The 18,042-nt window shown below is 29.4% G+C and overlaps 1 long non-coding RNA gene across 1 annotated transcript; it reads right to left on the bottom strand.

The window, feature by feature from the left end:
- Nucleotides 1–295: 295 nt before the first annotated feature.
- LOC145293072 (uncharacterized) lies at nt 296–17,437 on the bottom strand. The gene is made up of 2 exons (XR_013869655.1): nt 16,708–17,437; nt 296–4,368 (listed from the first exon to the last, which is right to left on the bottom strand). It is a non-coding gene; the product is annotated as an uncharacterized LOC145293072 (long non-coding RNA).
- Nucleotides 17,438–18,042: the final 605 nt, after the last annotated feature.

Consider the following 18,042-nt stretch of genomic DNA (forward strand, 5'->3'; position numbering starts at 1 on the left):
ATCCATTGATATAAATCTCAGTAAATGTCTTATCCATTAAAAATACGACTATTTTCTCTATAAAGCGCGATAAAAACGTCGCAGAATCAGAAGAAATATTTTGCATTTTTTTATTAAAAATGCCACAGAATCAAGGGAAATAACTTGCTTTAACTCATGACTAATTCATTCAAAACGCCTCCATATTCTTAATGAAACATAATAAAAACACAACAGAATAAAAGAAATTAACTTGCAGTAAGTAATGATTAATTCATTAGAAACACAACTATTAAACAAGGAAAATTAGCAGTAGTTTACTCTATTAAGCGCGATAAAACCGTCGCAGAATAAAGAGATTCAACTTGCACTAATTAATAATTTATAATAATAATAATAATAATAAATATGATAATGATAATAATAATAATGTCAAATTCATTAAAAATACAATTGTTTTCTCTTATTAAAATAAAAACACAGCAGAATCAGTGGAAATAACTTGCAGTAACCACATTTTTATTCGTATCAGATTATGATTTTACCTTTCTATAACTATGAAACTTGCACTATAAATCATAGGAAGTTGACTATTGACACTAGTAACTTATTAGCCTTGATCATTGTAATGAAAAAGCCCAACTCTGAGTGGGTTGGTTGGTTGTTTTCAGGTTATTTAATGCCAAATCCAGTTAATTTGAAGAAAAAATTTTAATAGAATATTTTTTTTTCAAGTCGATTTCTATTTAACCCATAGTTGGGAACTTAACAGGTACTACCACTCTGGGTCAGAGTGGACGTGAGAGCAATGGCAATTAAAATGTGTTGTCTATATCAATTTTTTACACGTTATTAAACTGGTCATTTTTTTCTCATATAAAGTAAATACAAGTGAGAAATTATTATTGGTTTATATTAACACTTAACTAACATTATTTTTAAACAACATATTTATCCTTAAACTTTAAAATTATATGAGGATGAAATAATTTCATTTTAAAACTATTAATGGTATTCAATAGAAAAATGAAAATAGTTTTAAAAACTTAATTGAAAATGAAGAATACAAAGAAACAAAACACAACTGAAACATGAAAATGAAAAAACTAGTAAACATGGGATATTACAACAATTGCAGGGAGGTATTATCTAAATATCGATATCATATAGAAACATTAATATTTGTGCTGTATTTGCGGAAATAAAATTCAAATCACATAGCATTATAACAACTGAAGAGGATATTGTCAGAATATCAATGATATCCACCAGAAACTTCAATATACTCGTATATGTGGTATTTGTTAAAATGATATCCAAATCACATAGTATTAGAATAATTTTATTGTTATTTTTGGATATATGTAAGTATACGTGTAGAGAAAATCCAATCACATAGCATTACAATACTTTAAGACTGTATCAAATATTGATAAAAATATTTAGTTTCCAATATCTGTGCAGTATAATTGTTCAGGGTTTAATTATTTAAACTAAAGTCAAATATTTCAATGATTGTAGAAAATATGTTTGATGAAGAAGTTTTTAATGTTTCAAAATATACTTCATTTCTCAGATTGATACTAACACCTTAACAAATTTTAACGTTTAAGTCAGTGATGCCAATATTAAGCGAAGTTACTCTATTTGGTTGACTTTAGTAATTTTATATTCACTTTTTATCAGTTGGTCTAGAGTTTAGGGCAAGTTGAAGGGTGAGATGTTACGTTATTAATTGAGGGGTTCTTTTGAGAATATCTTCTATAACAGGAATCTCAGGCTTGGTATCAGTGGCATCATGTCACTTAGCCGAATAGGGGGAATATCTAATATAGTGGAACTGGATTGGACTTTACTGAACTTGGGCACAGTAAGATTAAATAAAGTTTGCTTCAACCATCCCATTGACACGCAATTCCGATGTAAAAATATGATCTATAAGGAACTGATTAATTGCTTCATCAACATATTTGAAAAATAATCCAAATCACATAACATTACAATAATTGTAAAGAAGTATTGTCAGACTATCGATGATAACTACTAGAAAGTTCAATATGTATATTTGTTGAAATAAAATCAAAATTACATAGTATTGCAGTGCTATAACACTGTATGAAAAACATAATAGAATATTTAGTTTCCAAAATGTGTATAATTAATTAACACATGTTAATGCTTGTTGAAAATATGTGCTTCATGTCATTTTTTAATATAGTTTTAAAATATAATCTCAAGTTGACCAAGTTTGAATTAAGTCACAGATACGAATATTGTTATTTAATTTGGTTGACTTAATAATTTTATATTCACTTTTTATCAGTTGACTCAGAGTTTAGGAAATACAAGTTTTAGGGGAAAGATGTTATGTTATTTATTGAGGCGTCACATTGAAAATGTCTCCTTAGATAAGAATCTCAGGCTAGACCTCAGTATATCATGCCAGGTAATTGAATCGGGGAGATTCCCCCATAGTGACACTGTTGAGGGCATAACAGAACTTTGGCAAATTATTCTTTATCTGTCCATTAGACGTGCAATTTTTGCTCTTATATTAGTATTGAGGGAGATGCTGATAAATTCTTTCTATAAGTTCCATGAGTTTTATTCTGACAGGAATATTGACATAACGTGAAAGAATACTGCTTTTTCTCTTTTTTATTTTACATCTGAAGTTGAAGTTTACATTTGATTTCACTACGATTTAAATATATACCAAAGGGCCTTTTATTTTTAGATAGACCTTGTACATTTTATAGTTAACAACTTAGTATTCCAGGGATTGTCTGAGTATGTCTAAAGATTTTTATTAGACTATTTGCTTCTACAACCACCAGTATAATGTGTATATCTTTAAGAGATTTTATTGTTTTTAACCATTCTTTATTTCCTTAAATTGTGTTATATTTTCCTCTTCTACTTGATTATGACAACTATTTATTGTGTGCTTTTCTCATATGTGAAACTAAAATTGATTTTCTAGAATAAGAATATCCACAAACTTGACAAGAATGTGGCTTTTCCCCAGTGTGACTTTTCATATGTGATACTAAATTTGATTTTTCAGAACATGAATATCCACATACTTCACAAGAATATGGCTTTTCCCCAGTGTGACTTCTCATATGTCTCAGTAAATTTGATTTTACAGAACAAGAATATGCGCATACTTCACAAGAATGTGGCTTTTCTCCAGTGTGAGTTCGCATATGCGTCACTAAACTTGATTTTACAGAACAAGAATATCCACACACTTTACAAGAATATGGTTTTTCCCCAGTGTGAATTCTCATATGCTTCAGTAAAATTGATTTTTCAAAACAAAAATATCCACAAACTTGACAAGAATGTGGTTTTTGCCCAGTGTGTGTTCTCATATGTTTGACTAAAATTGTTTTTTCAGAACAAGAATATTCACATATTTCACAGGCATATATCTTTTCTTCGGTGTGAGTCCCCATATGTCTCACTAAATTTGATTTTCTAGAACAAGAAAATCCGCATACTTCACAAGAATGTGGCTTTTCCCCGGTGTGACTTCTTTTATGTCTTATTAAATTTGATTTTACAGAACAAGAATATTTACACACTTCACAAGAATATGGCTTTTCCCCAGTGTGAGTTCTTATATGCTTAACTAACATTGATTTTTCAGAACAAGAATATCCACATATTTCACATGAATACGGCCTTTCTGCAGTGTGAGTTCTCATATGTGTCATCAAACTTGATTTAATGGAACAAGAATATTCACATATTTCACATGAATATGGCTTTTCCCCACTATGTCTCTTCATATGTGTTACCAAACTTGATTTAATAGAACAAGAAAACTCACATATTTTACAAGAATATGGCTTTTCCCCAGTGTGAATTCTCATATGTGTCACTAAATTTGATTTTTGAGAACAAGAATATCCACATATTTCACAAGAATATGGCTTTTCTCCAGTGTGAGTTCTCATATGCATCAGTAACTTTGATTTTTTCTGACAAGAATAACTACACACTTCACAAAAATGTGGCTTTTCTCCACTGTGTACATGCATGTTTTACTATAATTAATCCTGGAACAAGATTATTAACGTGATTATTAATAATACAGCATTTTTGTACTCAAGGATATTTAAGCAAAATTGATTCTATGTTAAGAGAAATGTCACCCTCTTTCATAGAAATATAGCATTTATCTTGTGTTACTTGACATATTTGAACATTAAACACATATTTCGCAAATAAATATATTATCTTGAAGATTTGTTTTTCTAGCTATTTTAGAAAGTTTGTTAAATAGTAGTATTCCAAGAAAGAATTTTTGCACATATGTCTTCGTGTTTTTCAAAAAAGGTCATCCCATAAAATTCAATAAAGGTGTTCAAGCAGGAACATCTGTAAATAAAAAAATAAATGAAATTCAATATTTTTAGTATTGTCATTCACATATTAATATTTTTTCTTAATTGTTGGCAATATTATTTGATTGTACTCACTATACTCCCCTAGATTAATTTACTCTAAGTGTTGTATGAAACACATTGGAAAAATAACCAAATATTTTCTAACTTAGCACAGAACCAATCAATACAGGTATTGAAAAGTATATAATGTAGAGACAATTATACCTAGATTTTACATACGATTTCATCATAAGAAAAGAAGACACACATAAGCGCCAATTGTCATGTAGGCAGTCGAGTTTCAGTCTTAGCTTGAGGTAGTTGCTAGTCTATCCACACTGAAGAGCTGTGATACAGCAAAACAATCTATCTGTGGATGACTATAGACGCTCCCTACCTTGGGTTGAGCATATTGGGGAGTGAAATAGCAAAATGCCGCCAGCGTACAAAGTAATGCTCTTTATGTAAACAAATGGAGCATAGGCGTTCAGACAATGTTTGAGTAATTCTCAAAGATTTTAGTCAGCTACAATGGAACTTCGTACAAGGAAAGAGAATTTAAAGAATCATGTAAATGCTAGTATAGATTACAAGATAGAACGTACAGGCAGAAAGAATTTGTACACACTTTTAAACGAGATGTAAAGGAGTATAAAGGCAGGGACACAAATGTAAAATCATTGAGTAGTTATATTTTTAAATAAAAAATAAGGTACTTGTACAGTATTCTACCCCAGAAAATGTTCACATATACTAACACAGATGTACACAGTAAGGAGAGTAGAAAGTGGATCTTGGGTTTACTTTCAACAGTCCTGTAACTCTCGTTTCTCTTATTTTGTTCTTTACTCCTCACATTCCATGAGCGATGTTTCTCACAATGAGGGAAGAATTGCTATTTTCTGGGTCAAAATCTAGTCCATAGAACACTTACAGTTGACAGGTGTTTGGCATTGAAGTAGGATTTTTTAATTCGTTACAAAAAAGAAATAGAAAGAAGAAAAACGTAGAAGTGTTTGATGAGTAGCTGCATTTCTCTTACATTGTGCAGTAATTATTGTCAGATGGTGATTTTTAACTCCAGTTTGACACTTAAAATTATATGAAAGCCGTAGCATAGACATACACTGAAAGTTTCCCAGCTGTGTGTTTCTGAGTTTTGTTATCAAGATGGATAGCGATTTCAGGAAAGCAATGTTCAAGTGCATTATTTTAGTGTTGGCTTAGGATGATGTATATGCCATGTTAATTCTGTCAATCCAAATGTTTTTGCTGCTACTGAAAAATGATGGATGAGTGACTGGGCTTTTTCATGAGATATGTCAATGAAAGCAGCATCAGCAAAGAGAAGATCTCTGCTGTGGCTGTTCATCCAAGGGTTTTCACCTTGAATCACTGATAGTTGAAGAGCCCTCCAGTAATCCTGAATTGAAATTTAGCATATGATGAGGTGCCACGAAACACATGACTGAAAATGAAAACAAAAAAAGCAAATAAAACCGTGGTCATCACACACAATTGGTGACATCAGAAGGATTTGACAAGACATCAGAGAAATCAAAGGATACGATGACATTTAACATAGCAGGAAATCTCCAGTTCTTTAAGACCCTCAATAAAACTAGTGACTACAACAGAGTGACTGTAGGGAGTTCAGACTTTTTCTATTGATGATTTCAGTGGAAAGATGTTAGTGCTTGTGAATTCACCAAATGCTGATGATTTAAACACAAAAAGGAGAGAAGATGCTGTCAAATGTTTTTCATTTTCCCTACTTTGTGATGACCCCCAAACCCTGTGCTATGAATTATCAACACTAATGCAGAACATTGAAGTCAACCATGAGAATGGGTTTATTCCTGCATGAGACAGAACATACAATTCTTTGTAGGTCGAAATAAAACTGATCTTTTTCTTTTTCAGAGCTATTTAGTTAGGAGAGGAATGTTGCATGTGTCATGATCAAGTGAGAACCACAATATCATAATCGTATCGATGATAGTTTTTTTTTTTTTGGCAATATCTGAAATGAATAGCAAACCTGACTCTTGTTCACCTTTACTAGATTAATAGATAACAATAAAACACAAATCCTCCTTTTACTTTTTCAAGGTGTGAATAACTAGCAAAGCGTGTTTCACTTAATGCCGAAATATCAATTTCGTGCTTTTCAGTTCTAAAGCAAATAATGCAATTTTTTTTCTGCTGCCTCAGCACTGTCTAGGAGAGTATGAACATTACACGAACATAAACTGAGTGCTATTTTTGTAAAATATTTTTGACTGCAAGTTTAGTAACCAAACAGCTGCAGTGGGCAATTAAATGTGGAGAAGCATTTGTTTAGGGCTCCTTTTACTGCCCCCTCACTTACACACGCAAGTAGTGTTATATTTAAATAGACCTGTTTTGTCATTCACTGGTGAATACTGACTGCTCAAGCATTTACATTTTTGTGCATAACTGTATATCAACCAGGGACTGACACTATGCAGGACTCCAACTAGAGGCTGCCAGTAATACGCTTCACCTGCCTCTGGCAGCGTCACCCCTTCACCATTTGACTTTTGAGATTTTATGGTACTGAATGAACAAATTTTTAGTTTGTCACAATAAGAAAATAATGCAGTTTTCCTTTTCGGTGTATTTGTCTAGGAAAGTAGGAACATTCCCAAACCTAAACTGAGTGCAATTTTTGTCAACGTGTTTTGATTATATATATATATATATATATATATATATATATATATATATATATATATATATATGATTTACTGATTGATCGGTCCACATTGTCTCCTTAAAATAAAGTCCTTTTTTATAGCAACCAACACTAACAGACATCTGTGTGCATTAAATTGAAATACATTTGACCAGGACATTTCACACACACACACACCCTCATTTGTATATATATATATATATATATATATATATATATATATATATATATATATATAGTGTGTCCTAATAAAATGTATACACTCTTTAAATGACCATCAAACCAACATTTATTATAAGAAAGAAAAATTTCATACACCAAAATACTGTGAACAAATATAGATTATCAAAAGTGTTCAAATTGTTGGTCACTGTGGTCCATGAACAGTTAACAACGCTCACTGACTGAATCAAAACCATTCCTAATCACTTCAATTGGTATGCTGACACATCTTCTTTCAATGGTTGTTTCAACTCATTCATTTTAGCTCGTTTTGTGATGTGAACCCTGTGTTTAACATGCCCCCTGCCATTCGACCCCAAAAAGAGAAAAATCCATGGGGAAGAGGTCAAATCTTGTGAGTGTGGACAGTACTCAATACTTCCTCTTGGTCCTACCTATGTTTCGCAGGTGACTATGAAGATATGCTCTTACGTCATGATGATAGATGGGAAGTGCTCCATCCTGCTGGAACTGCTATTCTGTATTCCTAAACATCTCTTGGGAACGTGATATAGCGTATTCATGTAGCAAGTTGAAATAATTTAAAGAGTATATACATTTTATTGGGACACCCTATATATATATATATATATATATATATATATATATATATATATATATATATATATATATATATATATATATATATAAATCCTAGTGTTAACTATTGTTATGATGAGAAAAAAGTTTATATGTGCATCAACGGTTGTCCATGGTGTGTGTATACAGAGCAGCAGGCACTGCTGACTGCGATGAAGTTTGTACTTGCAACCAGTTTTAGCACAGAAAGCAAAGAGTGACAGCATTTTCTGGGATTTAGTAGTTTTTTTTTAAGTATAGGCATAATTAGGAAGAGTTTGTTGTTGTTTTGGCAATTGTTCCAGTTTTCTTGCCATTTCTTTGTGATAAAATTGTTTATTAAAGGTTTATAGTCCATACACGGGACCTTTATGTCATTTATTTGGAATTTTAGGGAATTTTTGGCCGCCATGTCAGCTTTTTCATTTTCACAGAAACCATAGTGACTAGGAATCTAACAGAAGAAAAAAGTATGGTTGTACATTCCTGTTTAGTGAACATTGGATTAGACAGGCTTACCTCACAGTTCTGAGCTGTCACTATCCATTTTTTTGTAGTTTCAAAGATATGAAGTCATGTAATTAGAAGTGAAGTTCATTATTAACAGGCTCTGAGGATCCATATTCTCATGAATTATCCTCTTTGGTATTTTTACAGCAAACTGTACTCAGCCATTAAATTGATGTTATGCCACTGGCAATTGTATGAGGGAAGTACTGAAATGTGTTGAAATTAAAACTGTGACACCAATTTTAAGGATTTTTAAAGAATTATTTTTTTCACAGAAAAGTCAAAAGTTTTTTGCAAGTTGAGAATAAGTTTTAAAATGGAGATATTTTCTGAGAGAGTAAATACTTGAACTTTGGAATTTTACACAACTTTTTTATATTTTCCAGGAAATATTTCAAAACAACCTCTTATTAATTAAATTCACTGGCGAGAAAAAAAGCCCATTTGGAAAAATTCGAACTAATAGGATTTGTATTGCTTAGTTGAACATAAAAAGACTTCCCCTTTAAGTCTTGTATTGAAAAGGGAAGATGTATTTTGTATGGTTTATCAAGTGTAGACTTTGAATGTATAAAGTAATTAAAGACATATTCCTATATTGAAATATTATTTGGCTATGAATTGAGGTTATGGCATTAGGAATTGCATGCGATTGACATACCATGTCTTAAGTGCTATATATATGTCTCTCTCTTAAAAAAAAAACAAGAAAGAAAATCCTGTATTAGATTCGATGCCTGTTAATTGGATTTAAATGACTTTGAAATTAATGTATTCATACCGTAAAATCCTTATGACTAAAGAATTTATTGACTGCCCATTTCGTTCTTGTAACTTTAAGCCAGATGGGCCTTCAGATGAGCTTCAGCTTGAGGAGCCCTCTTGTGAATTTAAGCCCCGATGGGCCTTCCTAATACTGAAAATTCTGAGACACTCTTCGTTCATATTTTTTTTATTTCTTTCTATCGATATCATGTTTTGTTGCAGCATTGTTGAGTAGTTGATTGTTCTAAAGAAAAAGAAAAACCGAGACAAAGAAAAAAAATGATAACACTCAATTCTCTCGATTTTGTGTCCTCCTTTCCATTTTTCTTGCTTTGTTGAACTTTTATGCTTTCTTGCCTCATTCTTTGACCGAATGCATGGAAGATCTAACAAGGATATAAGTACTGTAGCTTATACCCAACTCGGTATCATATGAAGATCCCTGCCACCATGAGTCTGACATTTGATGTGATATACTTGGGTAGCGCATTTCCGATGGTGGACTCCCCTGCCCTTAATCAAACCAATTGTCTATCTATCTATTTATCTGTCTAGCCAGTGATATTGTTAAAATAGTTTATATTGGGAGTTACTTATTGTCTATAGAATAAAGTATAGCAATGGGTTTTAGCTGAGGATGTTTACATAAATTAGGTTAAATAAACAAAATAACCTTGGGCAGGCAGACGTGGAAAGGTCACACATTAGTGAGGTGTGTGCTTTTTGAATGATGATGAAACGGAACTGAGGTCAAGAGGTCGGGAAGTTTAGTCAGTCGAGGAGTTTGAGTTTGATCATGCAAGAACAATATCAATCCACCTCTAGGTGTATCAGAATTTTTGTAGGATTTTTTGACACCCCTAACACGAAACTGCGAATAAAATATAAAAAAATTGAAAAGTTGTATAAAATGTAATAGAAATATTATTTTTTCATTTTTTAAAAAACAGTAATGAAATTAATTGAATTTTACGAGTTTAGTATTTTTCAATTTTTAAACTTTAAAAATCTATCAAAATTTTTCTATTGATTCTATTTTTACGATATTTTCAGGGTCAATGTGAAATTTTATGCTCTTTCCAATAAATCGATTATAATATTTTAGACAAACGTTTTTTTTTAAAATTCACGCCCCCATTTTGAAATGTTTATTAAAAAGTAAATAATTAATTTACTCACCAAAGTTTTATATATCACAAATTGAAGATAAAAGATCGATAAATAATATATTCAAATTTAAAACAAAAAAGTAGTGTTTTTTTAGAAATTTACCTGTAAAGTCTGAAGTTTAAAACCTTTTTTTTTAAACAACGTTGTTTGTTTTTCTTCGTTTCTTTTTTTTTAAATGAAATATTGGTCCTTGCTTCTTTAATCGAAAAAAAATTAGGGTTTCAATTACATTTTTCGAGTAGTTATAAGCTTGGAAAGACAGGGTCGAATTAATTCACGCCTCCCATTTTGAAATGTCCATTAAAAAGTAAATAATTAATTTACTCACCAAAGTGTTATATATCATAAATTGAAGATAAAAAATCAATAATATATTCAAATTTAAAAAAATATATATTTTTTTAGAAATTTACCTGTAAATCCAATCCAAAGTTTAAAACCTTTTTTTTAAAAAAGCACGTTGTTTTATTTTTTTTTTTTTTAATGAAACCTTAGTCCTTGCTCCTTTAATTGAAAAAGAATTAGGGTTTGAATTACATTTTTCGAGTAGTTATAAGATTGGAAAGACAGGGGGTCGAATTATTCAATATTTTTCACAAATTTTCTGACACACCTAATCCACCTCTCAATACAACATATAACTGTTTTAATATCTCCCGTCTCTCTGCATAACAATTCCTTTAAAAATAAAATTGATACCATTATAAAAATTTGTTCACTAAAAATGCCTGTTTCCCACACATATGAAAAACGTGATCATTATACAAAAAGACTAAATAATAAAAAAAAATTTATTTACATAGGCATCACCACTTATCAAGGCCCAGAGTCCACTTGAAGATAAGGGTTAAAGAGTGTACAGTAGTCAATTGTACAATATAGTAATCGTTAGTAATGGAAGTTCGGTAAATTTGTTAACTTAAGTGGAACGGCTCATCAAGGACTTGTTTATGTTAGACTTGAAGACAACCATATTGTAGTCAGCTGGAAAGCAGGCAAGCAGAAGACAGTTTCACAGGCGTGCAGTTCTAAGAAAGAAACTTTGTTCATGGAATCTATGTTTAGGTTTAGGCATAAAGAGTGGGGGAAATTATTGATAGTGTTTTCAGCTAGACAAGTGTCTCCCATGAAAGTTTGGCAAGGGGGAACCATAGATTAGAGCTCAGATGATTTGGTAAATCTTGACAATCTAAGTGAGCATAGTTTACTCCCTAAAAAATCTACTATCTTCGGCTATTACGTTTCAACAGCCTTAAAATATTTACAAAGAAAGAATTTAAAAAATCATTAATAATCTTAGAAAATAATAAATACTTGTTTTTTGCATAGGGGATCACTTTCCTATATAAATTTAATGTAAAATGAGCACCAACTTAAAAGCCAATTAGTAGTTAATAAGACATGTAATCGTTAGTAGTTTTCAATTCTTGTGGTTCATATCCGTTTTGGCTTTCTTACATTTTTGGAGGGGGGATTAGAGCCCATTATTCTGTATTTTCACCTAACAATTTAGTAAAAAAAATACTGTAAAATCATTGCTGGCTTTCTTAATTGTAATATTCAAAATGTTTTCTTAATTGTAATATTAAAAAAGTTTTCTGAATTGTAATATTCACAACGTTTTCTTAATTGTAATATTCAAAATGTTTTCTTAATTGTAATATTCAAAATGTTTTCTTAATTGTAATATTCAAAATGTTTTCTTAATTGTAATATTCAAAATGTTTTCTTAATTGTAATATTCAAAATGCTTTCTTAATTGTAATATTCAAAATGTTTTCTTAATTGTAATATTCAAAATGTTTTCTTAATTGTAATATTCAAAATGTTTTCTTAATTGTAATATTCAAAATGTTTTCTTAATTGTAATATTCAAAATGTTTTCTTAATTGTAATATTAAAAAAGTTTTCTGAATTGTAATATTCACAACGTTTTCTTAATTGTAATATTCAAAATGTTTTCTTAATTGTAATATTCAAAATGTTTTCTTAATTGTAATATTCAAAATGTTTTCTTAATTGTAATATTCAAAATGTTTTCTTAATTGTAATATTCAAAATGCTTTCTTAATTGTAATATTCAAAATGTTTTCTTAATTGTAATATTCAAAATGTTTTCTTAATTGTAATATTCAAAATGTTTTCTTAATTGTAATATTCAAAATGTTTTCTTAATTGTAATATTCAAAATGTTTTCTTAATTGTAATATTCAAAATGTTTTCTTAATTGTAATATTCACAACGTTTTCTTAATTGTAATATTCAAAATGTTTTCTTAATTGTAATATTCAAAATGTTTTCTTAATTGTAATATTCAAAATGTTTTCTTAATTGTAATATTCAAAATGTTTTCTTAATTGTAATATTCAAAATGTTTTCTTAATTGTAATATTCAAAATGTTTTCTTAATTGTAATATTCAAAATGTTTTCTTAATTGTAATATTCACAACGTTTTCTTAATTGTAATATTCAAAATGTTTTCTTAATTGTAATATTCAAAATGTTTTCTTAATTGTAATATTCAAAATGTTTTCTTAATTGTAATATTCAAAATGTTTTCTTAATTGTAATATTCACAACGTTTTCTTAATTGTAATATTCAAAATGTTTTCTTAATTGTAATATTCAAAATGTTTTCTTAATTGTAATATTCACAACGTTTTCTTAATTGTAATATTCAAAACGTTTTCTTAATTGTAATATTCACAACGTTTTCTTAATTGTAATATTCAAAATGTTTTCTTAATTGTAATATTCAAAATGTTTTCTGAATTGTAATATTCAAAATGTTTTCTTAATTGTAATATTCAAAATGTTTTCTTAATTGTAATATTCACAACGTTTTCTTAATTGTAATATTCAAAATGTTTTCTTAATTGTAATATTCAAAATGTTTTCTTAATTGTAATATTCAAAATGTTTTCTTAATTGTAATATTCACAACGTTTTCTTAATTGTAATATTCAAAATGTTTTCTTAATTGTAATATTCAAAATGTTTTCTTAATTGTAATATTCAAAATGTTTTCTTAATTGTAATATTCAAAATGTTTTCTTAATTGTAATATTCAAAATATTTTCTTAATTGTAATATTCAAAATATTTTCTTAATTGTAATATTCAAAATGTTTTCTTAATTGTAATATTCAAAATATTTTCTTAATTGTAATATTCAAAATATTTTCTTAATTGTAATATTCAAAATGTTTTCTTAATTGTAATATTCAAAATGTTTTCTTAATTGTAATATTCAAAATGTTTTCTTAATTGTAATATTCAAAATGTTTTCTTAATTGTAATATTCAAAATGTTTTCTTAATTGTAATATTCAAAATGTTTTCTTAATTGTAATATTCAAAATGTTTTCTTAATTGTAATATTCAAAATGTTTTCTTAATTGTAATATTCAAAATGTTTTCTTAATTGTAATATTCAAAATGTTTTCTTAATTGTAATATTCCAAAATATTTTCTTAATTGTAATATTCAAAATGTTCTCTTAATTGTAATATTCAAAATATTTTCTTAATTGTAATATTCAAAATATTTTCTTAATTGTAATATTCAAAATGTTTTCTTAATTGTAATATTCAAAATGTTTTCTTAATTGTAATATTCAAAATGTTTTCTTAATTGTAATATTCAAAATCATATTTGATGTTTAAAAAAGTCCCATTCTATTTACTTTTTTTAAATATGAAAAATAGACATGGTCACATTTTTTAAATTTTAACTTTACATTTGGGAGAAGGTATTTTATTTTTGTTCTGTTTCAAGCAAAAAAAAAAAGGTCTCCCTCATTAATAATAACACTCTTATGTAGAAAACCATTCTGGACATGTGGAAGGGAGTCTTTGCTTACTAATTTGTACTTTCACTTAACAGTTTAATAAACATAAAGGACAGTTTTTAGTGTGAACATAAAAAACGAAAAATTGGTAATAAAAAACAACAATATAACAAATAAATGTAACCAAAAGTAAGATAAGCAAATCTACCTACTGGAACAAGTGTTTTTTTTCTCCTGGCAGGAGACAGTCAACTAAAGAGTTCTGATAATCGCTCAAAAATCGAAAATTAAACAATATACAAGAAAGGAACCAATCCAATATATATCATGTAACATTTTTTGCAATGTTTTGTTCTGCCCAACTATATTTTTATGGTATCTTTTGTTTATGAAATTGTTAAGTGAATGTTCAGAATAGTCAACATCACATAAGCTCTAATCCCCCAAGACAAAAACCGACATGACCCCTCCTCCACCGTGATAAAAATTGGAAAGTGTGCATTATAACATATCTTAGTAATTGTCTGTATTTTTGAGATGAGGTGTTTTCATTGATTGAGATTGTCGGACTGACTTCCCCATCTTGGTTGTTAGAGTCACAACGTTTCAGCTGTTTTGCCCTCCGGCCTTCATCAGGTATTTTGTATCGAACTGGGGAACCATTTGCTCGGACTCCAGCTAGGCTCTGGGACATAGTTGCTAATTCTCTGTTTTGAATGTTACTTTTCACTGCCTTCATTCAGGATTGAACTCAGCACCTTTGGGTAACTGTAAACTTTGATAGAACGACTAGAACCACTCGGCCATATGTCACTAGGACAGAGCCTAGCTGGAGTCTGAACACGGTACCCCCATAATAATAAGAAAGGGTTGGGTTCGAGACTCCTAACAAACGGTTCCCCAGTTTGATACAAAACACCTGATGAAGGCCGGAGAGCAAAACGGCCGAAACGTTGTGACTCTAACAACCAAGATGAGGAAGTCAGTCCGACAATCTCAATCAATAACATATCTTGTTGACTGCTACCTGGCCATGAAGTGGGTGTTCATTATACGTTAAATTTTTATAGGAAAGTGATACTCTACTCTAAAATCTTAAATATTTATCATTTTTTTTTTTAAATTCTCCTTTGTGGAGATTTTTTATTTTTTTAATTTTAGCAAGAACGCACTAGCAAAAGAAGAAAACAAAACAAAATGTAGATTTTGAAAACTTTTTATAGGGTAAACTATGCGGAGTTAGATAGTAAAGACTTACCAATATTTTTTTCTGCATTAAATTTCTGCTAATTAGTGATGGCCAATAAATGGGTGATCATTTATGTAAATTCTATAAAATAAAACGATCCTTATTCTAAAATGTAAACTATTAGATAAAACAAACAAAAAAATCAAACAGGATTTTCTAGTGACATAATAGGTAAATATAGACAGAAAAAGATTTTTTAAAAATGTTAAAACAATAAAATACCGAAAACGCTGTTTTTAGTGCTCAGTTGTAAACAATTCAATCAACTTTGATTTAAATTGTGTTTATGGCAAACCTTTTATCAGCAATGACAGCAAGTTTTACTTAAATAGTCACATTTTTAACAAAAAACGTAAGTATCAGATTAAATAATATATTTTTAGATTTTTTTTAAATCGGAGATTCATACTTTTTTATTCGCGTCTGTTATAAAGTATGGCGGAATATTTTTTTTTTATTGGATTGCAGTAAAAATAAACGATGCTTGTGCAGTTTACCAACGACATTAAAAAACGAAGATATTGAAAAAAGAACTATGTTGTAATACCGGTTAAAAAATAGTGTTCTCATATAAAACTCGCTTAATTTAATCAAGTACATTTTTTTTCTTTACAGAGAGAAATCAAATTTTAATGAGGTTGATCGTATTGCGGCCAACTTTGTTGTGGACTTGTGGCATAGGAGGCAATGCTTGTTCGTCTCACGTTCGGTTGTCACCATGTCACCATGGACGAGGAGGGGAGCGCGAGCGCCAGGGGAGATAACTCCATCACCGGTTAAATTTTGTCATTTCTGTTTTAAAGAGCAGGGGTCGATAACTCATCTCTGTTGCTAATATGCCACTGTCATGCAGAAGAGCCCGAAATTATTTTGAAACATGGGCAAAAGAAATACATAGATAAATATTTTATTTTTTTATTTTATTTTTTTTTTTTTTTACAGTTTCTTTGTCCTTTTTTTAATTCATATCTCATTTCGTCCTTTGTTAATCACTTTTTTGGTTAAAGGCATCCCCTCCTCGTCTGCGGAAATAGCCAAGATGACCGCGACATGATCGATCTCATTAAAATTTGATTTTCCTCTGTAAAAAAATAAATAAACTTAGTCAAATTAAGCGATTTTTTATGAGAACTTTATTCAATAACGGGTACGTACAATATAGTTCTTTTTCAATATCTTCTTCGTCTTTTTTTTTTTTTTTTTTTTTTTTTTACTGTGTTCAGTAAACTGCACAAGCACCAAATAAACGTATTTTAATGCTTAAGATTTTTTTAAAAGTTATAGAATGGGATTTTTTTTTTAACTTAGAAAAGGTTGTAAAAACTTACTTTTTCTTCCAGAAATTTAATACGAAAAATATCGTGATGAATTCGTTTTTTCTTTGTGTTCAAATCAGAAAATTTGTTTTGTTTGTTAGAATTTCTTTAGTAAAATTGATACAACTTTTGTCTTGCGTGTCCAATTCATTAAGAAATAAAATATATGTAAATATAAAAAGAATCAAAATTAAAAGATACAAAACACGATTTAAACGTGAAATTATTTAAAAAGAAAATTAACTGCTAAAAATCAATGATTTTATGTCATCGTAACACGGTGCAAGCATCATTTTGTTCCTCACGTAAAAATGTCCGTTCATGAGTTAAGTGTGCCGAATTGTTTTCCAATCAAGTTTAGATTATATTTGTGAATGCTTAAGGATTGTTGCGATTTATTGAGTCAAATTCTCTTTCGTGTGTTCAATTCATTAAAAAGTAAAACACATGAAGACATAAAAATCAGGTTTATTTCTTAAGACTGTACACCTCATTGATATTTGGATTTGTCGAACAGCTGTTAACATCCAAGATGAGAATAGTAACCTGAATAATCCAAATAATTTCCATATAAAAAGTTGCGAAACTAAATATTTCATAAAAACAACACAAATAAGAGGAAGAAATTGCACAAACAGCAAAGTCAATCAAATGGAAAAATGGATTTGGACTAAGAAAGAAAACTATACCCTCATGATTACATTATGAAACTTGCAACTTATTGTTATCAAACTGGATTCGATTAAATTTACGGTAGCCATCCCTTTAGGATTCCAGACATAAAACTGCTTATTAGCCCGCATATTAAACATACAATAAGCATCTAACGGACAATGATCAAAGTGTAGTACCTGTTCCTGGCTTTTGTGCTTATGTTAGCAATATTTTGCGTTATCATCAGTCTGGCGAGATAAAGACAGGCTATACTTGTCGTGAGTTGTACCACGGCCACCGAGATATAGAAGGCTTGTTAACTGAAAAATGCTTGCAGGCAATGTAGGTAAGATTTGTCGATCTGTTACTGTCGATACTATATGACCGCATTTTACAAAAAGAGCATTAAAACATGTTAAAAAATAAAAGAAAGGAACCCAATTCGATTAATAATGAAACAGAACTTTATTCAATATAAAATATAAATATTATCTATGTAAAATTATGTAATTTTAAAGCAATATACAATCTAACGTTGATAAAACTGAATTATGAATTTAGGGAACAAACAATTAAAGAAATATGTAAAGGACTAGGATATATAAATCCTAATCCCGTTACAAAAGAAAATAATGAAATGAATGGAATGAAGGAAACAAAAACTCAATCGCTGGATAAAATAAACGTGTCGTT

Source organism: Euprymna scolopes, chromosome 14 (genome assembly GCF_053919585.1).
Source record: "Euprymna scolopes isolate OS-2025 chromosome 14, ASM5391958v1, whole genome shotgun sequence".
NCBI classification, from domain to species: Eukaryota; Metazoa; Mollusca; class Cephalopoda; order Sepiida; family Sepiolidae; genus Euprymna; species Euprymna scolopes.